General features: G+C 35.5%; 1 protein-coding gene across 3 annotated transcripts in view; it reads right to left on the reverse strand.

Annotated features, from left to right (window-relative positions):
• The window catches only part of WASF3 (WASP family member 3), a 151,394-nt gene that overhangs the window by 70,519 nt on the left and 60,110 nt on the right, over positions 1–20,765 (reverse strand). For all 3 annotated transcript variants that reach the window (XM_037137144.2, XM_037137146.2, XM_037137143.2), the window contains one exon: positions 14,851–14,945. The gene's annotated coding sequence lies outside the window, so the exon portion shown is untranslated. The remainder of the gene's footprint in view (positions 1–14,850; positions 14,946–20,765) is intronic.

Genomic DNA, 20,765 nt, shown 5'->3' on the forward strand with positions numbered 1-20,765 from the left:
CCTCATCATCTCTTCATCTCATTCTCTCTTCTCATCATCTCATCTCATCTTTTCATCTCCTGATATCATATCTTCATCTCATCTCATCATCTCTTCTCATCTATTTTCTCCTCTACTCTCATAATCTCATCTCATTTCACCTCATCTCTTCATTTCATCATTTCATTTCATTTATACTGTTGTCTCTATTACATACAACTCCCATTTATTTTATGAAATTGTGCTTACCCTCCTTCCAAAACCAGACACTACACAAAAAGAAAATGATAGGCCAATATTTCTTATGAGCAAAGGTACAAAATTCCTCAACAAAATATTAGCAAACTGAATTCAGCAGTATATTAGAAAGATTATACACATGATAAAGTGGGATGTATTCCTGGGATACAAAGTAAAACTGCCATTATTTGCAGATGATATGAAACTATATACAGAGAACCCTAAATATCCCACCAAAGAAACTATTAGAACCGATGAATGAATTCAGTAAAATTGCAGGGTGCCAAATTAATATTCAGAAATTGCTTGATTTTTATGCACCAATAATAAACTACCAGGAAGAGAAATTGAGAAAACAATCCCACTTATAATTGCTTCAAAATATAAAATATGAACAATTAACTGAGGAGGTAAAAGATCTGTATTCAGTAAATTATAAGACACTAAAAATAGAAACTAAAGAATAAATAAAAGCATATACTGTTATCATAGACTGGAAGAATTAACATTGTTAAAAAGTATATACAACCCAAAGCAATCTATAGGTTCAGTGGAATCCCTATCAAATTACCAATGACATTTTTCACAGAACTAGAATAATCCTGTTTTTAAATTATATTTTATTGATTATGCTATTACAGTTGTCCCAATTTTTCCACCTTTGCCCCTCTCCACCCAGCCCTTCCACATACCGTTTATCCATGTCCATGGGTCATGAATATGTTTTTCTTTCTATTCTATTTCCTATGCTGTACTTTACATCCCCTTGACTATTCTGTAACTACCAATTTGTACTTCCTAATCCCTTCACCATTTTCATGCTTCCCCCTGGCCCCTCTCATCTGACAACCATCAAATAGTTCTTTGTATCTATGATTATGTTTCTGTCCTGCTTGCTTATTTTGCTTTTTAAGGCCCAATCACTGATAGACATGTATTTGTCACCGTTGTATCATTTATAATTTTTACTTCTTGTTCTTCTTAAATAAGATTCTTTCACATTTCATATAATTCTGGGTTTGTGGTGGTGTACTCCTTCAGCTCTTTATTAGCTAGGAAGCTTTTCATTTGTCCTTTAGTTCTAATTGATAGCTTAGCTGGATAGAGTAATCTTGGTTTTAGGTCCTTGCTTTTCATCACTTTTAATATTTCTTTCCAATTCCTTCTAACTTGCAAAGTTTCTTTTGAGAAATCAGCTGACAGCTTTATGGGAGCTCCCTTATAGGTAACTAACTGCTTTTCTCTTGCTGCTTTCTTTGTCTTTAACCTTTGACATAAGTAAAATGTAAATGCATTTTAAATTTAGCCTTATGGTGGGCATCTTTGGGTTCACCTTGTTTGGGACCCTCTGTGCTTCCTGGACTTTTATGTCTAGTTCCTTCACCAAGTTATGAAAGTTTTCTGCCATTATTTTATTAAAGTAGGTTTCCAGTTTCTTGACCTCTCTCTTCTCCTTTCAGTAACCCTGTAATGTGAACTTGGTATAACTGAAGTTGTCCCAGAGGCTCCTTGCACTATCCTCAGTTTTTGTTTTTTTTTTGGATTTATTTATTTGCAGCTCTGATTGGGTGTAGTTTGCTTTCTTATATTTCAAATCACTGATAGGATTCTTGGCTTCATTCACTACACTATTGATTCCCTTTAAATTGTTCTTAATTTTAATTAGTGTATCCTTCATTCCTGACTGTTTTTTTTTATGGTTTCCATGCCTTTTTAAAAAATGCTGTTGAAGTTTGAAGTTCAGTGAACATCCTTATAACTAGTGTTATGAACTGTACATCTAGTAGTTTGTCTCCATTTTGTTTAGTCCTTTTCTGGAGTTTTGTTCTGTTCTTTCATTTGGGCCACGTTGATCATTTGGCAGCCTCCCTGTGTTTGTTTCTATGGATTAGATAAAGCTGCTATGTCTCCCAGATTTTGTAGAGTGGCCAAATGTAGTAGGTGTCCTGTAAGATCCCATGGCACAGCTTCCCCTCTTACCCAAGCTGGGAACTCGAAATGCACTCACTCTGTGGGCTGTGTACACCCTCCTCTTGTAGCTGAGCCTTGATTGTTGTTGCCACATCCAAGGTCAGGCACCGTCTATGTTCTGCCCAGGGTCACACAGCATAAACTACAAAGAGATCTGTAGATGGCTGCTACTTGTTCTGGGCTTAGAGGTGCCCAGGTACAGTCAAGCTGTGAACCAAAGCCAGCTGCTGCCAGTTCTGGGCCTTGAGGCAACATAGAGGTGACAGAGTTCACTGATGCCAGGTGCTGCTTGTTTTGAGATAATTGAGGAAAATCTGAAGCATGGACCAAGACAAGCCATTTGTTTGGAAATACTACTAGAAAAGCTTGGGCTGGGTCAAAAGTCGGGTTGGGCAAACCCTCAAGGAACCACTGTGGTGGGACAAACAGCGTGCGTGAACCAGGTTGATGGAGTCTCAGATATGGTACCTGCCTGTCAGCTCTGTGGCTTTGGGTAGAGAAGGCACAGAAAAGGGACAGTGGCCTCTGCCAGCACTGCTGTCTGGGAGAAAGCTGACCCCCAGCTCTCACTGGAATGCTGGACAATTCAGTTCCTCCCTGTATGCCTCTGATGCCTTTCAAACTGCTGGCCCCATGCTGGAGCTCAGAGCATGAGTGTAATTCTGTGCATGGGCCCTTTAAGAATAACTGCCAGGAAGTCCAGAAGTTTCCAGCTTCCATAGCCTCAATCCTCGCTCAAGTTTACAGCCAGAAGTTTTGGCATCTTCTCTTCCTGGGACTGTAACCCGGGGCTGGGGGGCCTGGTGTGCAGCTCAAACCTTTCACTCCTGCGATATCCCTCCCAATTTTTAGCCACTACACGTGGGTATGGGACCAACCCACTCTGCGTCTCTGCTCCCCCTACCAGTCACAATATAGCTTCTTCTTTAACCTGTAGTTGTAGGAGTTCCATTCAGCTCCATTTCTGATGGTTCTGATGGTTTTTCTATAGTTTAGTTTTAGTTTTGATGGCTGTGTGAGGAAGTGAGCTGTGTGTACCTATACCACCATCTTGACCCCTCTCCAATAATCCAAAAATGTACATAGAACCACAAAAGATCCCTAATAGCCAAAGCAATCTTGAGAAAGAAAAACAAAATTGGAGGTATTGATATATATGTATCAGAAATAAACCCAAGTCTATATGACTAATTAATTAATAACACAAGAGGTTAAAGACAGTCTCTTCAATAAATAGTGCTGAAAAAACTGGACAAATACATGCAAATATAATGAAATGACTACTTTATGCCACATACAAGAATAAACTTAAAATAAATTAATGACTTAAATGTAAAACACAAAACTGTAAAAGTTCTAGAATTGCTGTCAGGAATTTTGCATTTTCTTTTATCAGGAATATGACATTGCTCTTAGTAATATTTTTTTGAATATGTCTCCTTGGGCAAGGTAAACAAAAGAAAAAAATAAAGAAATGGGACTACATCAGAGTAAAAAGTTTTTTCCCAAGAAAGGAAATCATCAATAAAATAAAAAGACAACCTATTGAATGGAAGATATTTGCTAATAATATATTTGATAAGAGGTTAATATCCAAAAATATAAAGAACTTATATAGCACCCAAAAAACCCACCCACAATCCAACTAAAAAATATGGGAAGAGGATCTGAGTAGACATTTCTTCAAAGAGAACGTAGAGATGGCCAATAGACATATGAAAAAACGTTCAATCAATATATCAACAAAGAACAAATGTTGAAGACGATGACGTGGAGAAAATGGAACCCTTCTGTACTGTTGATGGGACTGCAAATTGCTGAAGCCACTGTGAAAAATACAGAGGTTCCTCAAAAAATTAAAGATAGAATTAGCTGTATGACTCAGCAATGCCACTTCTGTGTATTTGTCCTGTAGGGGACCGGTTTGTCTTGGCCTGGCAAATGTGACGCAGCTCTGTATGGAAAACCTACAGATGTGAAATGGTGGGCAGGAGCCAGACCTTCAAACCGAGTTTTCCCAATGGAATCAGGCCTAGAAAATACTTACAGACTGTTATGGCTTGCTCTTGCTAAAACTCCCTCACCCTGGTCTAAAGCAACAAATGTATATTGTTTATTCTCAAGGTAACTTCCAAAGCCTGTGTGAGCTCTCCCAAGGACAGAGCTAATGAGCTCATTGCCATCCCCCTCTGCATGCTATTTTTATTCCCTTGATTGTACCTAGAATGTGGACAATAATGTTCTGTGTGATAGATAATAAATTTTTCTATGATGTAAGACCCCAGGAAAACAATAAAAGCCTGTCTAGGCAAGGGTCAGGGCACTCCCCTCTTGAGGGAGTGGGCAAGGCACCATAGGCACTCTCCCCTTGAGAGAGTAGTCGTGCCTGTTCCCTTTTTCCACACAGGATTGTTGTCGCCTGTGCACTGATTCTTACTGTCAACCACAATAGGCAGACTCTGCTGGACAGGGTCTGCAACATTGTCCAAAGAAATCTAAAACACTAATTTGAAAAGATACATGCACCCCTATGTTTACTGCACATTATTTACAATAGCCAAGATATGAAAGCAACCTAAGCATCTATGGACATATGAATATATAATGAAATTGTGGTACATATATAACAATACGATGGAATACTACTTGGCCATAAAAAAGAATGAAGTCTTACCATTTGCAACAACATAAATACCCAAGAGGGTATTATGCTAAGTGAAATAAATCAGAGAAAGATAAGTATCATGTTATTTCACTTATATGTGAAATCTAAAAAAAAAACAAAATGGAAACAAATCGATGGAAACAAACAGATACAGAAAATAAATCGATGACTGCCAGATGGGAGAGGGTTTGGAGGCTGAGTAGAAAAAGTGAAGGAATTAAGAAGTACAACTTGGAAGTTACAAAATAGTTACTTGGATGTAAAGTACAGTATAAGGAATGTCATCAATACTATTGTAATAATTATGTATGCTGTTAGGTAGTTACTAGACTTATGGGGGAATCACTTCATAAGTTATATGTTTAACCATATGCTGAAAACCTGAAACTAATATAATATTGAATGCTAATGTAATTGAAACTTTTAAATTTAGGAACTGAAAATAAATAAACAGAACTCAATACAATTATCCGACTGAAAACAGAAACAAAATACGTGAACAGATACTTCATAGAAGAATACAGATGGCAAATAAGCACCTGGAGATGTTCAACATCTCCTAGTCATTAAGGAGATACAAACCAAAACCAAAATGAGATACCACTACATACCCAAAAGAATGGCTAAACTTCAAAAGACTGACCATCCCAAGTACAGATAAGGATCTGAAGAACCTGGAACTCTCATACTCTGCTGAAGACAATGTAAAATAACCCAATCACTTTAAAAACAGTTTGGCATTTTCTTAAAACATTAAGCACACACTCATCCAGGAGATCCAGTGATTCTACTCCTAGGTGTTTATGCAAAATAAGTAAAAACATTTACCCACATAAACACTTGTACGTGAATGTTCACACTTTATTTGTAATAGCCAAAGTAACCCAAAACTCCATCAACAGGTGAATGGATAAATTAATTGTGCTAATAGAATAACGTATACATGGAAAAAACATGGATGAATCTCAAGATAGTTATGCTGAATGAAAGCCAGACCAAAAAGAAGTATATACTCTGTGATTCCATTTACATTACTACAGTATAGTGATTTATAAGAAGAAACATGTACTTATTCTTCATCCTCATTTTTTGACATAGAGCTCCTAAAAACCTGGGAATTTGTTATTGCCAACTCATGACTAAGAGCTTAATTTTGATAATCCTAACAATCCCCTGTGTATCTCACATAAGTATATTAATGAGGTGACTTCTGGGAGGCCCCTGAGGATGGGGCTGGTTTCAAGAGGAACCAGCCATGTGATCAAAAGGTTGGATCCCCACCCTCCAGGCTACCCACCCCCACCTCCCCACCTAAAGGGAGAAGCCATGGAAATTGAGTTAGTCACCAATGGCCAGTGATTTAAACAACCATGCCTATGCAATCAAGCCTCCATAAAAACCCCAAAGGATGAGTTCTGAAAGCTTCTAGGTTGTCCTCACACCAAAAGGGTGGTGCACTGAAAACTACACAAGTATAGAAGCTCCATGTTAGGGACCCCGCCATACCTCGTCCTACGTGCTCTTCATCTGGCTGTTCATTTGTACCTTTAGCATCTTTTGTAATAAACTGGTGATCTAGTAAGTAAACTGGTTTCCTGAGTTCTGTGAGCCACACAAACTAATTCATCAAACCACTGTAGGGTGTCACAGGAACCTCTCAATTAAAGTTGAGTGGGGTATGGAGCAGACTTGTGAAACAAAAGCCCTACCTGAGGGATCAGATACTATTTCCAGGTAGATAAATATCAGAACTCACTGGAACTGCAGGACATTCAGCTGATGTTGCCAAGTTGCTTGATGTGTAGAAAAGCCACACATCTAGTATCAGAAGTGAAGCAGTTGTAGTGAAGTACTGAGAGTACAGGAGATACACAAAGGAGTATTTTTTTTCTTTACAGCAAGATTCTGTGAGATGCAAACTAATCTGTAGTTACAGGGAGCAGATCAATGGCTACCTGCAGGTTGGGGACACATGGGGGGGGAGATGGCAAAGGACCATTAGGAAACTTGTGGGTAATGATGTGTTCATTATTTTATTTGTGGCCATGGTCTTATGGATATATACATGTCAGAACTTAAGCTATACATTTTAAACAGCTAGAATTTATTGTATGCCAATTATGCCTCAATAAATCTGTCTAAAAAAGGATCAGTGGAGGTGGGTGAAAGATAAAAGCAGAAGATAAAGTGGGAGGTCACTGAACATTTATTTAATATTTATATTCTAACAACATGGTCAATGAGAAATAAACCATGAGCCACTAAATATTACAACAAAAAAAACAAATATAAAAAATAAATTTAGTGACTGCACAGGCGGACCTCCAAAAGAATATTTACAAAAGGCCACAGTTAATGGCATTATTAAAAACAGCAAGCAGAAATGCTAACTCGATTCCTTAAAAAGGTTTTCCTCCTACACAATTCTCTCACCTGAAGGGAATTCATCTCCACCGACCTAATCAGATAGGGTTCCACTTCAAAAAGCCTGAATACAGACAGCTCTTCTTCAAGGGGTCTGGCATTCTGGCCCAGCAGCCATACCAGGGAAGTAGACAGAGTGACAAACAGAAGCTCCAAATTCTTCAAGATCCGAGCCCTGGAGAGGTAGTTATTCAGTCCCACTTAACCCCAGTCCTTATTTAAAATAAGGAAGCAACAGTATCTGCTTACCTTGAAGTACTGTGACGAGATGATACACTTGAAAGCCATGAAGTGGAACACACACACTAGACGTTATGCCTATGAAAAAATACTTGACGAAAAATTTCACTACCTCCCTTTTCACTTTAATTAGATAAGATGAAGAGGCTAGTTATCAGAACCACAATCAGACTGTGATCAATATGAAACGCTCATAAGCTATTCACTACATTAAAATATAGCAAAACATCAAAATACTCAGAAGCTAAAACCTCGAAAGTATTTTAACACTTACTAAGGAGACATACCTTCCTGAAAAACACCAAACTCAAAAAAGTTGACAACTTCAAAAAGAATTTTTAGGTACTCAGAATCTACTCATTATGTATGACCTATGGCCTCAAGTTTTCATTTTTAACAATCTTTAGTTTTTGTTTCTAATTATTTAGTTAACCATAAAAGTTTTTTCAAAAATGAGTTAGCATTTTTTCTTTCTGCTAAGAAAGATATAGCACATATTTTTTCTTTTACTCTTTTGCCTCAATTATTTGAGAATGACATTCACCAAACAAATTAACAAGAAAAATCCAAAATGCATTAAAAATAAATTTAAGTTCCTAAACAACAGATTATAAAATACCAAATTAAATGTTTGGCCCACTGTGTAAAGGAACCAATGTTACCAAACCCTGAAAAGCATGCCAAAAAATAAGAAATGACCACTTTTGTTGGTCAAAAATAGCCAAATTTTGTCAATTTTATATGCATAAAGAAAACAAAATAATATAAAGTCAAAACAGGAGTAAAGCTATATTATACATGCTACTAAACCTGAGTTTCTGTATTTTTAGAAATAAAAATCATCATGATGGTAGTATTTTTGACAACTAGAAAATGTGTTCATGAAAGTTAAATGGTTATTTGAATGAACTATTCTCAACAGTCTGACCCATGAAAGCAGGCAGAGGAATACTAGATGATAAAATATCTCAAATTTGCAACTTATGTGCTTGAACTCAATCATCAAGCCTGGCACCCTATCAGCTCTATCCTTCTCGACAAATCCGACAGTAAATCCTGATTACCATCAAAGAGGATTAGCCAGGGTTTCTAGGTAACTTCATAGAAAATCACCTAAGAAGCAAAATCATAAAGCTATATTGGTACACCAGTTTAAAGATGATAAATGAGAATATTTTACATATATGAGCATTTTCTATACATTGTCTTTTACATCCCACTACACCTTTACAGGTTGGTATTGCCCCTACCTACTTAACAGATAGAAAGAAATTAGGGCTCAAAAAGTAACTCATCCAGAATGACATGATTAATAAGTATAAGAACTTAATTGAGTACCAGTTCAGTCAGATGTCATGTTTTTTTGTGGGAGGGATGAGGTATAATAGACATTAATATTATATTAGTTTCAGATATACAACATGATTCAATATTTGTATATACAGTTGATCCTTGAACATGGGCACAGGGGCGCTGACTACCTACTGTAGTAAAAAATCCATGTATAACTTAAGTCAGTCCGCTGAATACCCAGATTCCCAACTGGGATGGAAAATAAATTTTCCCCCCGAACATGTGTTTCTATGTATAAGTGAACTTGTGCAGTTCAAATGCATATTGAAAGACTCAACTACACTGTGAACTGATAACCACAGTAAGTCTAGATAATATCTGTCACCATATATAATTACTAAAAATTTTTTTCTTGTGACTGAGGATTTTACAGTCTACTCTCTTAGCAACTTTTAAAAATGCCATATACAGTAAAATTAACTTTGGTCACTATGCTGTACATTATATTCCCAGGACTGAATTATAACTGAAATTTAGATGTTCTGACTCCCTTCACCCATTTCTCCCACCTCTTACCCACCACCTCAGACAACCACCAATCTGTTTTCTGTGTCTATGAATTTGGTTTTTGTAGTTGCTATTAATTGTTGTTTTTAAACTGCACATTTATATAAGATCAATTGGTATTTCTTTTTGTGTCTGACTTACTTCACTTAGCATAATGCCCTCAAGGTCCATCTGTGTTGCTACAAATGACAAGATTTCATCCTTTGTTATGGCTAAATAGTATTCCATTGTATATATATCGCATCTTCTTTATCCATTTACCCATCAATGGGCACTTAGATTGTTTTCATATCTTGGGTATTGAAAATAACAATGCAATAAACCTGCAAGTGCAAATATCCTCAAATTTGTGTTTTCCTTTTTTTCAGTTACCCAGAAAAAGGATAGTTGGACCATACAGTAGTGCTATTTTTTATTTTTTTTAGGTACTTCCATACTGTTTTCCAAAGTGGCTGCAACATTTTACATTCCCACTGGCAGTGTACAAGTGTTCCCTTTCCTCTGCATCCTTGCCAACACTTGTTAATTTCTGTCTTTTTGATAACATCCATTTTAATAGATGTGAGCTATTATCTCATTATGGTTTTCATTTGCATTGCCCTGACAGTTCATGATACTGAGCATCTTTTCATGTATCTGCTGACTATCTGTATGTCTCCTTTGGAAAAAATATCTATTTAGATCCTCCACCCATGTTTAAAGCACAGTGTTTGAGATTTTTTGCTATTGAGTTGTATGAGTTTCTTATATATTTTTTCCATACTAACCCCTTATAAGATATATGATTTGAAAATACTTTCTCACTTAATAAGTTGTCTTTTCATTTTGTTGATGGTTTCCTTTACTGTGCTAGAGCTTTGTGCAGTCCCACTTGTTTATTTTTGCTTTTGTTGCCTTTGCTTTGGAGTCAAACGCAAAATTTTATCTCCAAGACCAATGTCAAGAAGCTTACTACCTACGTTTCCTTCTAGGAGTTTTATGGTTCAGGTTTTTCATTCAAGTCTTTAATCCATTTTGAGTTAATTTTGAGGTATGCTGTAAGATAATGGTTTAGTTTATTTTTCATGAAGCTGTCCAGTTTTCCCAAAACCATTTATTGAAGAAACTATCCATTCCCACACTGCATGTTCTTGGCTCTCTTGTTGTAAATTAATTGACCATATAAGTGTGAATTTATTTCGGGACTCTATTCTGTTCCATTGACCTCTGAGTCAGTTTTTAAGTCAATACTATACTGTTTTGATTACTATAGTTTTGTAATATAGTTCCTTTTTTCCCCCAGGAGTCTTTGGCAATTTGGAGTCTCTTGTGGTTCCACACAAATTTTAGAGTATTTTTTATTGTTTTACTTCTGTGGAAAATTCCATTGTAATAATTTTTCTAACCCAATTCAAAACCAGTTCCCTCAGTTTCCAGTCTTTTAATATTTCTCCAACAAAGATCCTCTATTAACATCGCCATTTGAGTATCCTTTGTCTGCTAGATACTCTAGCATTGTTTTAAAGTTTTCAGCAGCTCATCAAGATTACAAACTTCCATAAGGCACAAAGTTTCAGTTATAAAATAAATAAGCACTAGGAATGTAATGTACAACATGACTATGGCAACACTGCTGTATGCTACATAAGGAAATTGTTAAGAGAATAAATCCTAAGAGCTTTCATCGCGAGGAGAAAAACATTTTTCTTTTTTCTTCTTTCTTTACTTCTGTTATCTCTATATGAGAAGACAGATGTTATATGAATCTATTATGATAATCATTTTACAATATATGTAAATCAAACCTTCATGCCTTACACTTTATACTTATACAGTGATGCAATGATGTATATCAATTATTCTCAATACAACTGGAAATAAAGATTATTGTCCTCCTTTTACAAATGAGGGAAATGAGGATCAAATGAAGGTTTTGCTCAAAAGCAAAAAAAAAGTCTATTTTTCAGCATTTGAACCCGAGATTTTCTAGTAACTGCCTAGAAAGTTTTCAACTTACACTGCCTCTATTGTACCACTTTACCATCCCAAGTATACAGCACTGACTGATTTGGTCACTAATTAAAGTAGAAATGCATAGTTATTCAATTATATACTTGTATACATCTGTAAGCATTCTACTTATGCTGAAAAACTATTCTATTACAAGAAACTTAAAAAATGATTCCAGCAAACCATCCAGAGACAGTGTCTTGTCAAATAACTATCCCAGGCAATTGGGAATAGGGCTTGAGATTTCCTTAATTCTACACTGCCAACCATCATAAAATTAAGCAAGCATTTGAAAATTATGTAGCAGAAATCAACAAGCAAAATACATGGCTTATATTATCACATAAAACATGTCAATGCATTCTAAGATATAGATAGCAGGCAAACAAAACAATTTGAAATCATCCAAAGCCAAATGATAGTTACAAGAGATTTAACAAATATTTTGTTTGCCCTCTTAGGTTTTAAGAGAAAATCTTGATTTTGTTTCACTTTCTTTCTTTATAACAAAAAAGAGCCATTTAATAAAGTTTTAATGCATAACTTTTAAGTACTGCACAGAGCTGTTTGTACTATTAATAGAAAGAAAATGCTAAACTTAAAACTCCCAACAGGTTATGCTGACTTTTAACTTTAAAGAAAATAGAAACTTAAAACCACAACCGAATATAAGTGTTGTCTTGGATTTTATGATTTTCAGATCATAACCACAAAAACCTAAAAAAATCCAGTTGATGTTGTCTACTGGCATTGAGTATCTATTCTGATCTCCTCCGAGCCTTTCCTCTCTATCACAGAGGCTAGAAAGCCAAACTCCACATTTCTCAGGTCCTTTGCTATGGTAATTCTGAATTTGATTTGTTTTCTTTCTTTACCCAAAGGTCTTCTATTTCTTCTTGCTTTACTGCACTGACTAGGACAATTCTGAATAGGAATGTTGATTAACCATCCTTCATTGTTCCTAATGTTAGGCAAACATTTAGGTGCTTCACAAGTAATTATAGTATTAGCTATAATGTTTTCATACATACATATTATTAAGGTGAAAAAGTTCCTGCTCCCTTCTAATCCTATTTTTTCTGAGTTTTTATCATGAGTGGATGATAAATATTGTTAAACGTTTTTTCTACATTTATTATGAGGATCATACGGCTTTTGAAAATTCAATTGTTTAGTTTGTTGCTACTGTGAGCTGTACTGATTTATTTCCAAATGAGGAAGCAATCCTGCATCACTGGAATAAACTGTACTTTGGTATGACATATAATCCATTTTATACAAACTCTATTCAATTTGCTAATATTTTATTGAGAAATATCTTTGGTTTTTTTTGTATCAGAGTAATACTGGCCTCATAAATTAGTGTTCCCTCCCTATTTTCTGAAGTTTATATATAACTGGTATTATTAATTTCTTATTAGGTTGGGAGAATTCACCAGTGAGTCCATCTGGACTTGAGACTTCTTCTGGGGAGCATTTTTAACTACAAGTTCAATTTCTTGAGTAAGGTGGTAGCTATTGCTATATCTCTGATGGAATTCGTCCATTTATCTAAGTTTTAATATTTCCTTATCTTCCCTTTAAATATCTGTGGGGTTTATACTTATGGTCTATTTTCTGATACTAGAAATTTCTGCTCTCTCTTTTTTTTCCTGATTACTGTGACTGTATATTTATCAATTTGCACATATTAGAAGCCAGAAAGAACAATTTTCTGTCTTCACTGACTTTTTAAAATTATTTTCCTGTTTTCTATTTCAATAATTTCTGCTTTTTATTATTTTCTTCTGCTTGTTCTGGGTTTCATTTGCTCTTTGCCTTCTAATTTCTTCAGGTGAAACTTTAATTCTTTTAAAACTCCTGTTTTCTAATATAAGACTTTAACACTGTAAATTTCCCCTTGAAGTAATGTTTTAGGTGTATCCCATAAATTTTGATGTTGTATTTTCATTCAATTTAAATTAATTTCTAATTTCTTTTTAGACTTCCTCTTTGACCCATGGTATTTTCAGAATATAATTTGAAAATTTGAAATTAAATATAATTTCAAAATATTTGGAGATTTCCCAGTTATCTGCCACTGATTTCTTGCTTACCATATTTTGTTGTGTATAATGTAGTCCTGTGTATAATGTGATACCGTGTTTTGGCCCCAACTTTCAGAAAAAAAATTCTTTCATTTTAGTTTTTTAATTCAATTTTTTATTTATATTTAAAAACAAAACCAATTATCATGTTCCAGGGTATCATTTTGCATAAAGATATCATTATTGCTTTTTAGAGTTATACTTTTAATGCATAAGCATAAATAAAAGAATTAAAAAACATTTATATAGATACAAATTATACATGACAAAATACAGTAATTCCACTGTAGTCAAAGAATAGACATATTCCTGAAAATTTATCTGCAAAGTATGAGAATTAAATTCACTTTTCCAACAGTAAATTAATAAAGTGATATTCCCAAAGTAGAACTGAAGTAGGATTTGAGATCAAGTCTTCTGTCATCCTCTCCTCTAAGCAGGGGTGTCCAGCCTGCAGCCATGAATCCCAAGATGATTATGAATGTGGCCCAACACAAAACCATAAATTTACTTAAAGCATTTTAAGAATTTTTTGTGATTACATGTCACAATGCATTTAATGAGTGGCCCAAGACACTCGTTAAAGAGCTCTTCTTCCAGGGTGGCCCAGAGATGCCAAAAGGCTGGACACTCCTGTGTGGATATTAAAAGAGTATGTCCTTTCTTAATACCCATCTCAAATCCAAAGGCCTGCTATTTCCCTTCTACACTTGCCCAAAAAAGCAGGGGGGGGGGGAGAGGAGGACACTTCCACATGCATCATCTCATTTGATTTTTACAACTCTACAAAACATTAAAGGCAAGTGATGGCATTTTTATACATGAGGAAAGTGAAGCTCAAAGGAATATCTTATCTGAATAGTGTGCTATGTCTTATTACTCTTGCATTATCCCTCAAAGACAGAGCAGCATAAACCATTTAAATCCTTAAATAATTCAAAATCTCATATTAGCCACTGTTGGAATCACCAGCACTTCAGTTCACTTCAGTTCAGAGTAAGAGATGGTAAAAACTGACAAGTTTTATCATCTTGACTTCTCTTACCAACTCACTATTAACAAGGTTCAGAGAATAAAAGAACTACTTAAACCTCAGGAGGTAAAAAGTAAATGGGCAAATATATAGGGGTGAAAATGAGACCCCAGTTTAATAAACTACATAGTTATATTTAATATTCACATGAAATATGAGAATATATAAAATTCTTACTGTTGATTAAGATTCAAAGACAAAATATTAAATATGAAACACTATCTCAATATTTCTGTTAAAATATATTAACATTTAATACTTTAAATATTAATGTATTTTTCCTATTTATTTCTAATTAAAATTCTAAACTACAACATTACGAAAATTAAATGGCTTTAAGGGTAGAAGGCACACACTCTTACCGTGTCAGTGTTGACTTAGGGATGTAGAAATTTCCCTCAGGCAGCATCACCACTTTGGCTCAGATATCAGTAGTAACAGCAAATCAAAATTAAAACTAAAAAGAAAAAAAAATTAAATACTGGCAAGCAAAACGCATTCAAGTCTTTAAGAAAGTCATAAATTCAAATTTCACATTTTAACAATTTCATCAAGAGAGCTCTAATCCCAGAAGTAGTTCTTTTTAATTTAAAGCAAGGAGCTAATGAGGTATGTGAATTCCTATATAATTCCAACTCCCTAACCTGGAGTAAGCTCTGAAATTAATTTCAATGAATCATAGTAAATATTAACCAAAGGGCAAAAAGATAAAAAGCCAAAGATATTATAACTTTATTCAACTGATATGCTCAATTCATTTACCAAAAACAACACCTACATTTTAGGTTTTGTTACAGACCACAAGAACTTACCCTTCACACAGGAACTCTATCAGATATGAACACCTGAATTAACTTGACACAAAAATATTTAAATTCAAAAAAATCTTGGCAATAATTATATATATGTTTTTTGACTGACTGTTGCTCTATTACAGTTGTCCCAATTTCCCCCCATTGTTCTCCCATAACTTACCCACACCCCGCTTCCCAGTCAATCCCCAACCTCTTGTCCATGCTCATGGGTCACTGATACCTGATCACTGATTAGACCCTTTCTTTCCTGTCTTATGCCCCACCCACCATCCCTCTAGTAGTCACTCACTGTCAGTCTGTTCCTTGTTTCCATACCTCTGGTTCTATTTTGCTTGTTTGTTTTACTTACTAGGTTCCTCTTATAAGTGAGATCATATGGTATTTGTCTTTTGCTGCCTGGCATTTTTCACTTAGCATAGTATCCTCCAGTTCCACCATGCTGTCATGAAAGGTAGGAGTTCCTTCCTTCTTTCTGCTGCATGGTATTCCATTGCAAAATATACCAGTTTTTTGATCCACTCATTTACTGAGGGACACTTAGGCTGTTTCCAGCACTTGGCTATTGTAAATTGTGCTGGTATGAACATTGGGGTGCACAGGTTCTTTCAAACTTGTGTTTCAGGATTCTTAGGATATGATCTCAGCAATGGGATCGCTGGGTCAAAAGTCAGCTCCATTTTTAGTTTTTTGAAGAAATTCCATACTGTTTTCCACAGTGGCTGCACCAGTCTGCATTCTCACCAACAGTGTACTAGGGTTCCCTTTTCTCCACATCCTCACTAGCACTTGTTTGCTAATAATGGCCACGCTGATCAGTGTGAAGTATACCTCAGTGTGGTTTTAATTTGCATCTCTCTGATGGTTAGTGATGTTGAACATCCCCTCAAATGCCTCTGGGCCCTCTGTAAGTCCTTGGAGAAGTATCCATCTGTTCAGGTCCCTTGCCCATTTTTTAATTCGATTCTTTGTGTTCCTGGTGTTGAGTCCTGTAAGTTCTTTATATACTTTGGAGATCAAACCCTGTACAAGGTACCATTAGCAAATATGATTTCCCATAGAGTTGGTCCAATTTTCATTTTGCTAATGTTTTCTTTAGCTGTGCGAAAGGTTTTTATTTATTTTTTGAAAGATTTTATTCTTATTTTTAGAGAGGGGAAGGGAGGGAGAGAAACATCAATGTGTGGTTGCCTCTTGTGGGCCAAAAACTGGGAACCTGGTATGCAACACAAGGCATATGCCCTGACTGGGAATTGAACTGGCAACCCTTTGGTTTGCAGGCTGGTGCTCAATCCACTGACCCACACCAGCCAGGGCTGTGCAAAAGGATTTTAAACTGATGTAGTCTCATTATTATTTCCCTTGCCCTAGAGGGAATATAATTGCCAATATATATTAGCAAAAATATTGCTGAAAAGGATATCTGAAATTGTATTGTATATGTTTTCATCTTGTAGTTTTATGGTGTTACTGTGTATGTTTAAGTCTTTTATCCATTTTGAGATTACTCTGGTACTTGGTGGTCCAGTTTCAGTTTTTTGCATATACCATTCCAGTTCTCCCAACATCATTTGTTGAAGAGGCTGTTTTTACTTCATTGTATGCTCCTGCCCCCTTTGTCAAATATGAATTCACCACAGAGACGTGTTTATTTCTGGGCTCTCTATTCTGTTCCATTGATTCATGTGTCTGTTCTTATGCTACCACCAGACTGTTTGGATTACAGTGGCCTTGTTATATAGTCTGACACTGGGTATTGTAATCCCTCCTACTTTGTTCTTTTTTCTCAAGATTGTTGAGGCTATTTGTGGTCATTTTTGATTCCGCATAAATTTTTGAAATATTTGTTCTAAATATGTGAAGTATGTCATTGGTATTAGGGGATTGCATTGAATCTATAGATTGCTTTGGGTAGGATGAACATTTTGATGATGTTAATTCTTTCAATCCATGAACACGGTATATGCTTCCATTATTTGTATCTTCTTTAATTTCTTTCTTCAGTATTCTGCCATTATCTGAGTACAAGTCTTTTACCTGCTTGGTTAAGTTTATTCATAGGTACTTTATTTTTCTTGTTGCTATAGTAAGTGGAACTTTTTTCCTAGTTTCTATTTCTGATGTTTCATTGTTGGTATATAAAAAATGCCTTCAATTTCTGAACATTGACCTTGTATCCCACTATTTTTCCAAATTCACTTATTAGTTCAAGTAGTTTTCTGGTGGAGCCTATAAGGTTGTCTCTGTACGTTGTCGTGCCATCTGCAAATGACAGTTTTACTTCCTCCTTTACAGTTTGAATACCTTTTACTTCTTTTCCTTTCCCGATCACTGTGGCTAGAACTTCCAATACTATGTTGAATAAAAATGGTGAAAACAGAGACACTTGTCTTGCTCCTGGTCTTAGGGGAAAAGCTTTTACTTTTTGCTTTTTGAGTATGATATTGGCTGTAGGTTTCTCATATATGGCCTTTATTATATTGAGATATCCTGGCTCTATCCCCACTATGCTGAAGGTTTTTATCATAAATGGATGCTATACTTTATCAAGTGTTTTTTCAACATCTATTGATATGATCATGTAATTTTTATCTTTCATTTTGTTTATGTGACATAATTACAGTTATTGATTTGCAAATATTATACGATACTTGCATCCCTCGCATAAATTCCACATGATTATGGTGTATGATCTTTTCAATGTATTGCTGGGTCTGGTTTGCCAATATTTTGTTGAGGATTTTAGCATCTATGTTCATCAGTGATGTTGGATTTTCAGATTCTTTGTTGTGCTTTTCCTTGTTTTGGAATTAGGGTAATACTGGTGTCACATACAACAAGCCTGGGAGTCTCCTCTGTTCTTGAATTTTTTGAAATAGTTTGAGAAGGGTAGGAGTTAGTTTTTTACTGTTTGGTAAAATTCACCTGTGCCATCCAGTCCAGGGCTTTTGAGTACCGGGAGTGTTTTGACTACTGCTTCCATTTCACTAGTTTATATTAGTCTTGTTCATACTTTCTGCTTTTTTTGCATTCAGTTTTAGTAGATATTTTTTCTAGAAATTTGTCCATTTCGCCTAAGATGTACAATCTTGGCCTATAGTTGTTCATAGTAATTTCTTACAATCTTCTGTATTTCTATGGCTTCACTTGTAATTTCTCCTCTTCTGTTTCTGATTTTATTTATTTGGGTCCTTTCTCTTTTTTTCTTGATGGGTCTGGTTAAAAGCTTGTCAACTTTTATCTTTTCAAAAAGCCAGCTCTTGGATTTATTGATACTTTAAATTGTTCTTTTAGTTTCTGTATTATTTATCTCTGCCCTGATCTTGAATATTTCCTTTCTTCTACTCAGTCTATGCTTTATTTGTGCTCGTTCCTCTAGTTCTTGTAGATTTGGGGGTAGGTGGTCTACTTGAAATTTTTCTATCTTTTTTTTAGATAAGCCTGTATTACTCTGAACTTCTCTCTCAGGACTCGCTGTATGCCATAGGTTTTAGACTTCTGTGTTGTTTCCAAATGTTTTGATTTCCTACTTCATCTCATTATTAACCCATTTATTATTTACTAGCATGTTGTTTAGTCTCCATGAATATGAATGTTTTTGAGTTTTTCCTTGAGGTTGGTTTCTAGTTTCAAGCCATTAAGATCTGAGAATATGCTTGATATGATTTCAATTTTCTTGAATTTGATGAGGTTTGTTTTGTGTCCTACCATGTGGTCTATCTTTGAAAATGTTCCATATGCATCTGAGAAGAATGTATATTTTGCTTCTTTGGGGTGAAAGGCTCTGTATATATCAATTAAATCCATTTGAGCTAGAGTGTTGTTCAATGCCACAATATCCTTGTTGATTCTTGGAAGATCTATCCATTGTTGACAACGGGGTTTAAATATCCCCTACTATTATTGTATTGCTGTCAATATCTTTCTTGGAGTCCTTCAAGATTGCCTTATATACTTGGGTGTTCCTATGTTGGGTGCATATATGTATGTATAAAGGGTTACATCTTCTTAATGAATTATTCCCATAAATATTATGAAGTGTTCGCCTGTGTCTCTTTTTATGGCCTTTGTTTTGAAATCAATTTTGTCTGGTAAGTATTGCTACCCCCGCTTTTTTTTCATGTCCATTTTTTGGAATAGTTTTTTTTTTTTCCCCATCCCTTCACTTTCAGTCTCTGTAGATCTTTTGTTCTGGCATGGGTCTCCTATAAACAGCATGTATGCAGGTCCCATTTTCTTCTATTTTGCTACCATTCAGCTACCCTCGTTTTTTGATTGGAGCCTTTAATCCATTTACATTTAAGGTTATTACTGATAGGTACTTATTCAGCGCCATTGTTTTCCTTTGTACCTGTGCTGCTCTCTCCCCATCTTTTTCTTCATTTCTTAAAGCAGTCCCTTTACCATCTTTTACAATGCTTGTTTGGTAGAAATATACATTTTTAGCTTTTTTTTTTTGGTCTGGCAAACTCTTTATTTCACCTTTCATTTTAAATGAGAGCCTTGAAGGGTACTGGTGGTCTTGGTTGCAGGTGTTTGCTTTTCATCACTTGGAATATTTCTTCCCATTACCTTCCGGCTTGTAGTGTTTCCATTGAGAAGGCAGCTGATAGCCTTATGGGGACTCCTTGTGTGTTACTAGCCATTTTTCCCTTGATGCCTTTAAGATTCTCTCTTTGTCTTTAAATTTCGCCATTTTGATTATGATATATCTTGGAGTGGGCCACTTTGCCTTCATTTTCATTTAGACCCTCTGTGCTTCCTGGGCTTGCATGGCTTTTTCTCTCATCAAATTAGGGACATTTTCTGTCATTACTTTTTCAAAAAAGATTTTCTAGCCTTTGCTCTTATTCTTCTCCTTCTGGTATCCCTATGATATAGATATTATTATGTTTCATATTGTCCTACAGCTCCCTTAACCCCTCTTTGTCCTTTGACTTTTTTTGTTTTGTTGTTCTGTGTGGAAATTGTTTTCTACCTTGTCATTTAGCTTGCTGACTTGATCCTCTGCTTCATCTCACCTGCTCTTAATTCCTTCTACTGTGTTCTTCATTCCAGATATTGTATTGTTCATTCCCTCCTGATTTTTACTGATAGTTTCTGTCCTTTTTCATGCTGGTGTAGTTTGCAGTAAGCTCCTTGTAGTTTCCCTGGAGTTGTTTTTTGTTCTCACTGAGCTCATTGAGCATCTTTATAGCCATTATAACCATTATTTTGAACTCAATGTCTGATAGTTTGCTCGCATCAATTTCATTTAGGACTTTTCTGGAGATTCCGCCTTTCCTTTCAGCTGGAGGTTGTTTGTCTCCCCCTTTTAGGTGACTCTACTTGTTTGTTTCTGCTTCTTAGACTGATCTGCCTTGACTCCCTGTCTTCATGGTGTGACCTTCTGTGGTAGGAGACCTGTGGATTTAGTGGTGCAATCTCTTTGATTTCTTGAACTCAATGTTCTTGGAATGCCCTTT

This window comes from Artibeus jamaicensis, unplaced genomic scaffold (genome assembly GCF_021234435.1).
Source record: "Artibeus jamaicensis isolate MK-2021 breed Jamaican fruit bat unplaced genomic scaffold, CSHL_Jam_final contig_793, whole genome shotgun sequence".
Lineage (NCBI taxonomy): Eukaryota > Metazoa > Chordata > Mammalia > Chiroptera > Phyllostomidae > Artibeus > Artibeus jamaicensis.